We start from the raw sequence: 12099 nt of genomic DNA on the forward strand, positions 1-12099 counted from the left end.
AAAGCAACTGTGTTCTCTTCGCTGATGATGTTAAACTATTCAACACCACCGACAATGCAACTACCCTTCAAAAAGACCTTGACTATGTGTCAGATTGGTCTAACAAGTGGCAACTTCAAATCTCAACCAACAAATGCTCTGTCTTGCACATTGGCAAAAAAAATCAAAACATAAAATACAAATTAGATGGACATGACCTTGTAGATGACCCTCACTCTGTCAGGGACCTTGGAGCAGGGGTCCCCAACCTTTTGGACCTCAAGGACCACCAAGTTCATAATTTTAAATTTCGCGGACCACTAATACGAATCCAGCATGCCGCTTGCTGAAGTGACGGGATGGGGTCCTTCAGGCACTCTCCCTCCTCTCTCTCTCTCTCTCTCTCTCTCTCTCTCTCTCTCTCTCTCTCTCTCTCTTCTCTCTCCTTCCCTCTCTCTCTCCCCCACTCTTTCTCTCTCATTCTCTCTTTCTCTACCCCCCTTTCTCTCTCTCTCTCTCCCCACTCTCTCTCTCTCATTCTCCCCCTCTCTCTCATTCTCTCATTCTCTCTTTCTCTCTCTCTCTCCCACTCTTTCTCTCTCATTCTCTCTTTCTCTCTCCCCCCCTTTCTCTCTCATTCTCTCCCCCCTCTTTCTCTCTCTCCCCCCACTCTCTCTCTCTCATTCTCTCTGTCAGGGCATTGATTAATCCCATGTTTGGCTCTGGGACAAATCACCCTGATTAATTAGAGGATGGATCGTGGCTTCCTCCAAGTTGCAATATTCTGAAAAGAAAACCCGAAGAAAAGTTCTCTAATAAAACTCATTTATTTGTTATAAAGAAAATAAAACACCTCACTAACTAAGAAAGATAATTGCTACATTTTGAAAATAATTCGGGCCAGCTGCTTTTCACAGCAACCGGCACTCCTGGCAAGAGAACAAAGGAAAAAGTGAAGGAATGTGAAAGAATGTGGAAGCACGTAGCTTACTGATAAGAAGTTGGCAAGCTATGGAAAGTCAGACAGTCCAGAAATGATTAGCTCAGCTGGCAAATAAAATAACGCAGTGACACTCTCTTTCTCTCTCCCCCCCTTTCTCTCTCTCCCCCACTCTTTCTCTCTTTCTGTCTCCCCCTCTCTCTCCCCCACACTCACTCTCTCTCATTCTGATTCTCTCATTCTGATTCTCTCTCTCTCTGATTCTCTTTCATTTTGTCTCTCTCTCTCTCTCATTCTCTCTCTGATTCTCTCTGTCACTTTCTCCCTCTCATTCTCTCTCTTTCATTCTGTCTTTCTCTCTCTTTCATTCTTTGTCTCTTTCTCGCTCTGTCTCATTCTGATTCTCTCTCTTTCTCTCTTTCTCTCTCTCTCTCACCTCATGGGCCAGCCAGTGTCTTGGCGCTGAGAGGAAGTCAAGCATCTCCCTGAGAGACCAAGGTGCACGGAGCACCAACAAGGGCCGGAAGAAGTGTGGGAACGAAGCACTACTTGAACTTGTGCAGCATGAGCATTCGCCTTGGTATATTTGCGGCGCAAGGCAGCCCTCGTTTCCTGCCGCTTGGGACTCAGAGTGGTAAACAGCATCTGGTTCGGGGAGCAGCCGGATTTTGCTCTCCATTGCGGATGCCAGATCGGCCCCCTGCAAGCTCTCGTCTCTCGAGGAGCCCGGCCAAAGTTTCCAGCACTGCTTTAAGGAGCGCTTCTCGAGACGAGAGCTTGCAGGGGGCCGATCTGGTGTCCACAATGGAAAGCAAAATCCGGCTGCTTCCTGAACCAGACGCTGTTTACTGCTTTAAGTCCCAAGCAGCAGGAAACAAGGGGTGCCTTGCGCTGCAAATATACCAAGGCGGAATCCTGATGCCGCACTAGAGCAGAGAGAAGAAGCAGGATTTTGCTCTCCATTGCGGACACGAGATTGGCCCCCTGCAAGCTCTCATCTCTCGAGGAGCCCGGCCAAAGTTTCCTGCGCCGCTTCAAGCGAGTGCTCCTGGAGAGGCGAGAGCTTGCAGGGGGCCAATCTGGCGTACATAATGGAGAGCAAAATCCGGCTACTCGCCAGATCAGATGCTGTTTACCACTCCGAGTCCCAAGCGGTAGGAGACGAGGGCTGCCTTGCGCCACCAGCTGGCGCAAATATAAAGAGGCGGAATGCTGTTGCTGCACAAAAGAAAGTAGTGCTTTGCTCCCACAGCTTCCAGTCATCGCAACCGCCGCTTCAGTCGCTTCAGCCCACTTGTGCCACCCCCTCCCCCTCCACTGCAACAACACCATTATTTAATTTCGGACGGCAAGGGCTGCGCTCCTTTTTGCGCATTGCACGTGCCACCCCAGGGTAGAGATTTCCAGCCCCCAATGGCCCATCCCATATTCCAGAGCTGTAATAGTCTCACTCACAGGACTGGCTCGTTGGTCATCGCGGAGCAGCTCCTGCACCCGGGTGCACCGGCCCTGCTGCTCCCCAGCAGGCCGGTGCACCCAGGTGGAGGAGCTGCTTCAGGATGACCAACGGGCCAGTCCTGTGACTACTACAGTCCCACCCAGAGGCCTTGCAGGAGAGATGTAGGCCCGAAAGGCGGCTGAACCTCCCCCCCGGGCAGCCGTTCAGCTCTTGATCTTACCTTCCAGTTCCAACTCGTGTGGCTCACACTGTTCTACTCAAGGTGAGGTTCGCACTCAGCCTTAAGAGTGGGGCTGGCATGTGGGCGGGGTGATGTGGATGGTGCAGCCATGTGTTCCCGCGCACGGGCTGGATTAATTGCTCTCGGGGGCCATAACCGGCCCAGGGGCCATAGTTTGAGGGTGAGTGCAAAAAAAATATGCAAAAATACAAAAATTTATCCATAGACCACCAAACTTTTCTCGCGGACCACCGGTTGGTGACCACTGCCCTAGGGCATTGCTTCCGGCTGAAGAACAACAAATGGGAGGCCTTGGGGCTGTTAAGTGGCTGGAAGAGAGAAGTTAAACTGCAAGAGGAACCAAACTTGGCCCCAAGCACCAAGCCACACTTAGGTGAGGAAGAAGCACTGTTGCTGCATGTGCGGACTTGGGGAACAGAAATGTCTTCGGGTGCAACCTGTGACTTCCCTGAAGATCTGGGGTTTTGTAACAGTTTCTTCTCCAAGGATGTTCCTTCAGCTAGCCCCTCAACTGATCTCTCAGCCTCTCACTTCTTTTCTACACTGCTGTCACCAGACTGAAGGCATGTTTTGCCTTCCTGCTGAACCTATGGAGAAAGAGAGATTAGTGTCATCCTTCCAAGTAATGAACTCAAGGCAGTCAAGAGTCTGACAGTTTGCTCAGATTCAATAAGCCCTTTATTGAGTACATCATATCGGCATTTAGATAGGTAAAGCTAGCTCTAAAGGGTTCCTGTGCTTAGGGATAGTTAAAAGAATAGAAATTCCCCACCCCCTGTGTCTTTTAGATCACATGGGCCAATCAATTCAGCCACCGGTTCCCGCTCAGCTCTGACAGGTGGCCTTGGTTCACACACTGGCTGGTGGATATTTTGACTAGCAGATGAGGCACCACATTCCTAAGATCCCCCCTCCCCCCCCCCCCCCGTGAATGGCAATTAGCATGAGAAAGAATGGCTTCAGCTGAAGTAGTTTTGCAGTTTGACAATTAGAGGAAAAAGGAAAAGACAAGTCACTCTACTAATCCATTGAAACATTTAAGTTGTCCTCTCTTGAACCATGTGCCTTCCAGCTTTGTGGACTGCATTTTCCAGGATAGTTAGCAATGGCTAGAATTGGGAAAGTCTGATTTAAACCTTTTTCAGCTTTTGAGGAAGACAGGCAAATTCATTACATTCTACCATTGTGTCATTTCTGCCATCAATGGGAACACCTATCCTCATTCAATAACTCCTACATAGCTTCTTTTCCTCCATCAGCTAACTCCCAACTCCTCAGAGCCGCTTTACCTGCCACTCATCTCAAGTCTAAAGAAAATTAGGCTTTTGAAGTGACGGTCTCCACAGCCATTCATCTCATTCAACAATCCCTAGCAAGAAGGCTCAGGATTTCAAGAAGTCATAAGTCTTGACTGCTCATGAGTGTATTACCCCAAGCGCCTGATGGACCCTGAGTGGTTCCAGACAGAGCTTGGGACTATCCCTCTCTCTCTTTCCCACGCCCCAGTCGAGATGGTGGATGCCTGGGAAGAGGCGGCTGCCGGGGCTCTCGACCGGGTCGTGCCTTTGCAACCTCTGACCCGACGCAGATCCCGGTTGGCTCCTTGGTTTACTGAGGAGCTCCGGGAGATGAAGCGTCGGAGGAGAGGTCTGGAGAGTTGTTGTAGGTCCAGCCATTCCGAATCTGACCGAGCAGAGTTGAGATCTTTTATTCGATCCTACCTGGTAGCGATGAGGGCAGTGAAGCGTGCTCACTTCTCCACCCTCATCGCGTCCGCAGAGAACTGCCCGGCCACCCTGTTTAGGGTATCCCACTCCCTTTTGAATCAGGGAGCAGGGGAGGACCCTGTGAGAGGGCAGGCCGAGGAATTTAGTAAATACCTGCAGGATAAGATCACTCAGATTCGAGGGGGGCTGGACTCTGACTGGGCGGGGTCAGTCGGGGCAGGGACGACGGGTCTGGTGATTTGGGAGGAGTTTGATCCTGTTACTCCTGAGGAAGTGGACAGGATCATGGGGAAGCTGAGCGCCACCACGTGTGTGCTGGACCCGTGTCCCTCCTGGCTCGTTTATTCGGCCCGAGAGGTTACACGCGGCTGGATCCAGGCAGTGATTATGGCTTCTTTGGGTGAGGGATGCTTTCCGACTGCCTTGAAGGAGGCAGTGGTGAGACCCCTCCTCAAGAAGCCGACCCTGGATCCGGCTACTTTGAACAACTTTCGTCCTGTCTCCAACTTTCGCTTTATGGCGAAGGTTGTTGAGAGTGTGGTGGCACATCAGCTCCTGTTGGTCCTGGATGAAACATCATATCTGGACCCATACCAGTCGGGTTTCAGGCCCGGGTACAGCACGGAGACGGCATTGGTCGCGCTGGTGGATGACCTCTGGAGGGCTCGGGACAGGGGGTGTTCCTCTGTCCTGGTCCTATTAGACCTTTCGGCGGCTTTTGATACCATCGACCATGGTATCTTACTGTGGCACCTTGAGGGGTTGGGAGTGGGAGGCACCGTTCTTTGGTGGTTCGCCTCCTACCTCTCGGGGCGTACGCAAGCGGTGTTGGCAGGGGGACAGAGGTCGGCCTCGAGGTCCCTCACATGTGGGGTACCTCAGGGGTCGGTCCTCTCTCCCCTTTTGTTCAACATCTATATGAAGCCGCTGGGGGAGATCATCCGTGGTTTCGGGGTGAGGTATCATCAGTACGCTGATGATACTCAACTTTTTATATCCACCCCGAACCAGCCCAGTGATGCCCTCGACGTGATGTCCCGGTGTCTGGAAGTGGTGCGGCTCTGGATGGGGCGGAACAGGCTTCAGCTCAACCCCGCCAAGACCGAGTGGCTGTGGGTACCGGCATCTTGGTTCCAAGGGAATATTCCATCGTTGGTCATAGGGGGTGAGGTGTTGCCCCCTGTTGAAAGGGCACGCAATTTAGGCGTCCTCCTGGATTCATGGTTGACTTTGGAAGACCATGTTGCGACCGTGACCAGGGGGGCATTTGCACAGATTCGTCTGGTGCGCCAATTGTGCCCCTACCTGGACCGTGATGACCTCCATACAGTCACTCATGCGCTCGTGACCTCCCGGATCGACTACTGCAACGCTCTCTACATGGGGCTGCCCGTGAAGACCACTCGGAGGCTTCAGCTGGTGCAGAATGCGGCCGCGCGGGTAGTGATGGGAGTGTCCCGATACTCCCATGTAACACCCCTCCTGTGCGACCTGCATTGGTTACTGGTTGCCCTCTGGGTGAGATTCAAGGTGCTGGTTATCACCTATAAAGCCCTACATGGCTTAGGCCCGGGGTACCTGACGGACCATCTGCGGCCAGCGACGGCTCCCCATTGCCCGGTGCGTTCCCACAGGGAGGGCCTCCTTGGAGTGCCATCGGCCAGGCAGTGTCGTCTGGCGACTCCTAGGGAACGGGCTTTCTCTGTGGGCACACCTACCTTATGGAATCAACTCTCCCTGGTGCTCCGTGTGGCCCCTGACCTGCGCTCTTTCCGCCGTGACCTTAAGACATGGTTATTTCGCCAGGCCGGATTGGATTGAAGGGGTTTTTATTTATTTATTATTTTATTAGGTTTATATGCCGCCCTATCTCCAACGGACTCAGGGCGGCTCACAACAATAAAAACCAGAATAAGGTGCGAAGGTCAGGGGCCAACCAGAGCCCCAAGGGGAGTTGATTCCAGAGGGTGGGCGCACCCACAGAGAAGGCTCTATCCCTGGGGGCTGCCAGCCAACATTGTCTTGCCGACGGCACCCTGAGCAGGCCCTCCCTATGGGTGCGAACCGGGCAATGGGATGTTGTTGCTGGCTGCAGGTGATCTGCCAAATATCCTGGGCCTAAGCCATGTAGGGCTTTATAGGTCATCACCAGCACCTTGAATCTCACCCAGAGGGCAATCAGTAACCAATGCAGGTCACACAGGAGGGGTGTTACATGGGAGTATCGGGATTCTCCCATCACAACCCACGCGGCTGCATTTTGCACCAGCTGAAGCCTCCGAGTGGTCCTCAAGGGCAGCCCCATGTAGAGAGTGTTACAGTAGTCAATACGGCGTATGCCCCCCTGGTCACGGTTGTTATATGGTCTTCCAAACTCAACCATGAGTCCAGGAGGACACCCAAGTTGTGTGCCCTGTCTACAGGGGGTAAAACTTCACCCCCTATAGCCAGCGATGGAACCTCTCCTATGGACCGAGATGCCGGTACCCACAGCCACTCGGTCTTGGCAGGGTTGAGTCGAAGTCTGTTCCCATCCAGACCTGTACTGCTTCCAGGCACCGGGCCATCACGTTGAGGGCATCACTGGGCTGGTTCGGGGTGGATATAAAGAGCTGAGTATCGTCAGCGTATTGGTGGTACCTCACCCCGAAACCACGGATGATCTCTCCCAGCGGTTTCATATAGATGTTGAACAGGAGGGGCGAGAGAACCGACCCCTGGGGCACTCCACAAGTGAGGGGTTTCAAGGTCGACCTCTGTCCCCCTGCCAACACCGCTTGCATTCGACCCGAGGGGTAGGAGGAGAACCACCATAAAACGGTGCCTCCCACTCCCAACCCCTCGAGGTGACGCAGCAAGATACCGTGGTTGACGGTATCAAAAGCCACCGAAAGATCTAATAGGACCAGAACAGAAGAATAACCTCTGTTCCGAGCCCTCCAGAGATCATCCACCAGCGCGACCAATGCCGTCTCCGTGCTGTACCCGGGCCTGAAACCCGATTGGTATGGGTCGAGGTAATTTTAAGGGGAGTTTTAATGGTTTTAACATTTAATATTGATTTTATCTGTTTTATTGCTGTGAGCTGCCCTGAGTCCTTTCCGGAGAGAGGGCGGCATATTAGCTTAATTAATAAATAAAGTAAAAAAAATGACGAAAGGAAAGCTTTGATCCTAGAATTTGTCCATTCCATTTGGGGAGAATAACTGCCTAGCTTCATTTTTTGAAGCTTCTGTAGTGGGTACAACCACTAAAGCCAACTCTTCCCAGAGAAACAAATCTTATAAATTAATGACCTGTATGTTTTTCTTCTCCTGCTTCAATACCTCAAGACACTGGTTGCGGAGTTGGACAAGTCCATGAAGGGCATCATCCACCTCTTGATAGAGTCTTGTGGCATCCACAGCTTGCATACTACAAGATGGGGAAAAATATTACTTTGGGGCAGCACAACATAAAAAAGAGCATTTGCTCAAAAGGGACAAATTAATCGCAGAGAGGACTCACTTGGACATAATGAATTAATTTCCAAATATTGATGAACTACAATTCCCAGCAGCTTCCACCAAAGTCTCCAATGTATCCTAGGAATTACAGTTCATGAACAGTTGGGTGGAGGGACACTGATTGCCCACTGCTTGGGTTTTAAAGGGTAAATGAGAGAAGAATGTTTTTAAAAAGCATTTAGATAAACATCTAGCAAGAGTTATCTAAATAATTCTTTATTATCTATGAAGAACAAAGGCCGAGGAGAGGGAATTGGCTTGAAACTCAACATATTTCTAGGCTGGGGTGCTGGGCTGCTTACAAGGATGTTTTGTAGTTGTAGTTGTTGTTTTGATAGCTTAAAACAAGGCAAATGTTGTTGCCTCTCCACCTCCCTTCTTATGCTTTAGGAACAAACTACAGTCATCTGCTAATGCATATAATACCTTCTTAATGGACTTTTAAAAAGAATCTTGTTTTTCATATGAAAATAATGTATGTGACTGCCCTTTTAAGATGAGAAGCAGAAGGCAAAGGAGTATAACCCACAACAGAGATGCAGGTGAAGAAATATTCAGATAAAATATAATTAGTACTTCAGCCGACTTACTATGGTGACTATACCCATGTAACCAAGAAATTGTTTTCATTATAATGGCAAGTTGTCAAACTATGTTATTCCACCCTACACATAAAGCAGCATATACCATCACCTCCTGATGTCACTTTATTATTCAAATTCAATGCACAGGAAAGCTCACCGTAAAATAGTTAGTTAGTTAGTTAGTTAGTTAGTTAGTTAGTTAGTTAGTTAGTTAGTTAATTATATTTATATACTGCCCTTCTCCCGAGGGACTCAGGGCGGTGAACAGCCATGGTAAAAACAATATACAACAAAAATTAAAAGCTTATTAAAATAATTCAATCATTCGGCCAAATTTAAAATATCCAACTAAAATAATTTTAGTGAAGAGTACTGAAGAGGTGTTGGGTTTTTTTCATCCACAGGTAATTTTATATACCTTAGATAACCAACAGGAATGTGGAATGTTTTAGAAAAGGAGGCAAAGAGCATCTGCACAAGTAGTCTTCGACTTATGACCACAGTTGAGCCCAAAATTTATGTTGCTAAGTGAAACATTTGTTAAGTGAATTTTGTCCCATTTATGACCTTTCTTGCCATAGTTGTTAAGTGAATTATTACAGTTGTTAAGTTAGGAACATTGTTGTTAAGTGAATCTAGCTTCCCCATTGACTTTGCTTGTCAGAAGGTCACAAAAGCTGATCACATGACCCTGGGACACTGCAACAGTCATAAATATGAACCAGTTGCCAAGGAGCCGAGTTTTGATCATGTGAGCCTGGGGATGCTGCAACAGTCGTGTGAAAAATGATCATAAGTCACTTTTTTCAGTGCCATTATAACTTTGAATGGTCACTAAATGAACTGTTGTACATCAAGGACTACCTGTATTATCTTCTCAAACTGGTCCTCACCTTCAGGGTCCCAATGGAAGTAGCCATTCCAACAAGGAGCCTCCACGGCACTGGAGTTCCAGTAAACGAGGCTCTGAAAGTAATTTCTGCATAGTTTCCTGATGCAAGGTGATTTGAGTTGACAGTTCCTGCAAAGATGAAAAGCTACAGATGATAACACAGCAAAGGGTGATAGACAGGGCCAACAAAATGAGAAGTGTGCTCCCACAAAGAGTGACATGGATGGCAAGTAGTTTAGTATGCCGTGAAAAATTAACAAGCCTCATACCACTCCAAAAAAAACCTACTGCTTTGTACATTCTATACTTTAAAAATCAATGAATTTGCTATAGTTGTATTATTTAGCTTGTTTCTTTTAGTCACAGGGAACAGCGGACGTCTATACAACTTCCCCTTGGAAAACTATTTCCAATGAATGACCTAGTTCTTATGAATAACAGGCTTATTTTTCACTGAGATGGTAAACATTAGCTGGCTTGTACCACTTCTAATTGAAAATGTGGCTCTTAGTACTGACTGCCTCTTCATTATAAATAAAAATAGTCCTTTCTTTAAGAAATCTGGACGAGTAGATTTTATATGCCAGACATCTTTTGTTAGATCGGGCGATAGAAGAGACAGAACGCAGCTCCAACAGTAACAACAGTTCTTTATTAGAAGATCAGTAACCCAGCAACCGGCTCATCAGACAGCTTCCCTTTTTATAGGGAGCTGTCAGACGGCTCGGCCAATGAGCTTCAAATATTTTCCTGCTGGTTTGGCGGACCTGAGTGGAGCCTATGCTCCACTCCTATTTAATATACAACACCCCTCCCCTCCTGGATAAGGCATTGTCCAATCAAGTAACTTATTTACAAACATAGTCACGTAGATAGGCGGGGCGTTGTCGAGCTCTAGTTGACCTGCACAGCTCAGTTGGTTCTTGGGCGTCAGCCTGAGTGGGCGGACCTGTTGCTGGTTCAGTGCTCGCCAAAGGAACCATCCGGATTTTGTCGTGGGGCATGGCTGGAGTTTCTAGGCCCAACCCTTCCCGAAGTCTGCGCTGGAGTCTTGGTTCCTCAGGTGGGTGCTACCGCTGTACAATTGGGTTTGAGTTATGGTTAGACATTTGTTTGTTTTGTTGGCTAGAGTCTTCAGGGATCAGCCTCTTGTCAGTTTGAGCTATCTCTGGTAGTCTTAGCAGTGAGCTTTCAAGATGGCCTTGGAGTTGGTCCAAGTGCCGTCGCCACAATCTCCCGTCCTCTAGCTCTACTTTGTATGAGCGAGGACCCAACAGTTCCACCACAGTGGCTGGAATCCAGAGGGCTCCCCCAGCATAGTTGTGAGCATAAACTTTGGGTCCTATTTCAAATGACAGGATTTTCCCTGTTGAGTCAGTAGGTGTTTCAGCAATGTAGTTTGGGTGCAAGCGGTCTAATTGTAGTGGATTCTCCTTCCCATGAGGTGTTCCAACAGGCTTCTGTTTGTTGTGGCACAGGGTGTAATGTGTTGCACTAATAGGAATTTGTCGATTTGTGCTTGCCAATCCCCTGGGCCCATTTTAGACAATGCTTCTTTTGCAGATCTCACCATCCGTTCAGCTTGCCCATTACTGGCCAGATGAAAGAGGGCAACAAGGGCATGCCTGATACCCTGCTTGGACAGGAATAATTCAAAGGGATTGTCTGTGAACTGCGGCCCGTTGTCCGATACTAACACATCGGGGAGGCCATGTGTGGCAAATAGTCTCTGGAGCACATGGATGACCACCTCCACAGTGGTTGAGGACATTAGGAATATCTCCAACCACTTGGACTATGCATTGACCATGATAAGGAAGGTTTGTCCCTTTACTGGCCCTGCAAAGTTGATATGCACCCGGGACCAGGGTGCCTTAGGGGTTTCCCATTCCTTAGCGGGGACAGACGGGGGTGCCGGTCTGGATTTCTGACATGGTGAGCAGGTGGCAACCCATTCCGCTATGTTACAGTCCATATTAGGCCATCAGACGTAGCTCCTAGACAAAGCTTTCATCCTGAATATCCCAGGATGCCCCACATGTAAGACTTCCAGCACCTCTCACCTTAATCTGGGGGGTATGATAACCCTCTCCCCACACAACAGACACCCCTTAAGTACAGACAGTTCATTACAGCGTGTAAAATATGGTTGTACATTTCCCTTCAATGGATCACCCAGCCACCCCCGCCAGACATAATTCATGATTTGCATCAAGTCTTTATCTTTAGCCGAAAGTCTTGCAATTTCAGCTGCGGTAATTGGGCCGGTAGCAAAATCCTCTAGCAGGAGCACCTGGCATACAGGGGCAGGGTCCTCCACCAGGTCAGGCAGCGGCTGAGAGCATCCACGTCGCCCAGGGACTTTCTGGGCCAATGGACTACCCGGTAGCTGTACGCAGCCAAGAAAATAGTCCACCTGATCATTCGTGGGGGCAAAATAGTCGATGTGGGGCGATCTCCTGCCAATAAGCCCAGCAGAGGCTTATGATCGGTGACAAGCACAAAGTTCCTGCCATAAAGATAGTCATGAAACCGCCTGACCCCAGCGACAGCAGCCAGTGCTTCCCTGTCCAGCTGGCCATTGTTATGCTTAGCGGCGGACAACATGCGAGAGTAAAACACGATGGACGCCTCTTGGCCGCTGGGCAATTTGTGGCTGAGGACAGCCCCGACCCTGAAAGGGGAGGCATCACACGTCAAAACCAGGGGTAGAGTTTCACTGTAGTGGACTAGGACACTATCTGATGACAGGAGATTTTTTACAGCGGCAA

Source organism: Pituophis catenifer, unplaced genomic scaffold (assembly GCF_029215685.1).
Source record: "Pituophis catenifer annectens isolate HBS135680 unplaced genomic scaffold, rPitCat1.0.hap2 SCAF_5, whole genome shotgun sequence".
Lineage (NCBI taxonomy): Eukaryota > Metazoa > Chordata > Lepidosauria > Squamata > Colubridae > Pituophis > Pituophis catenifer.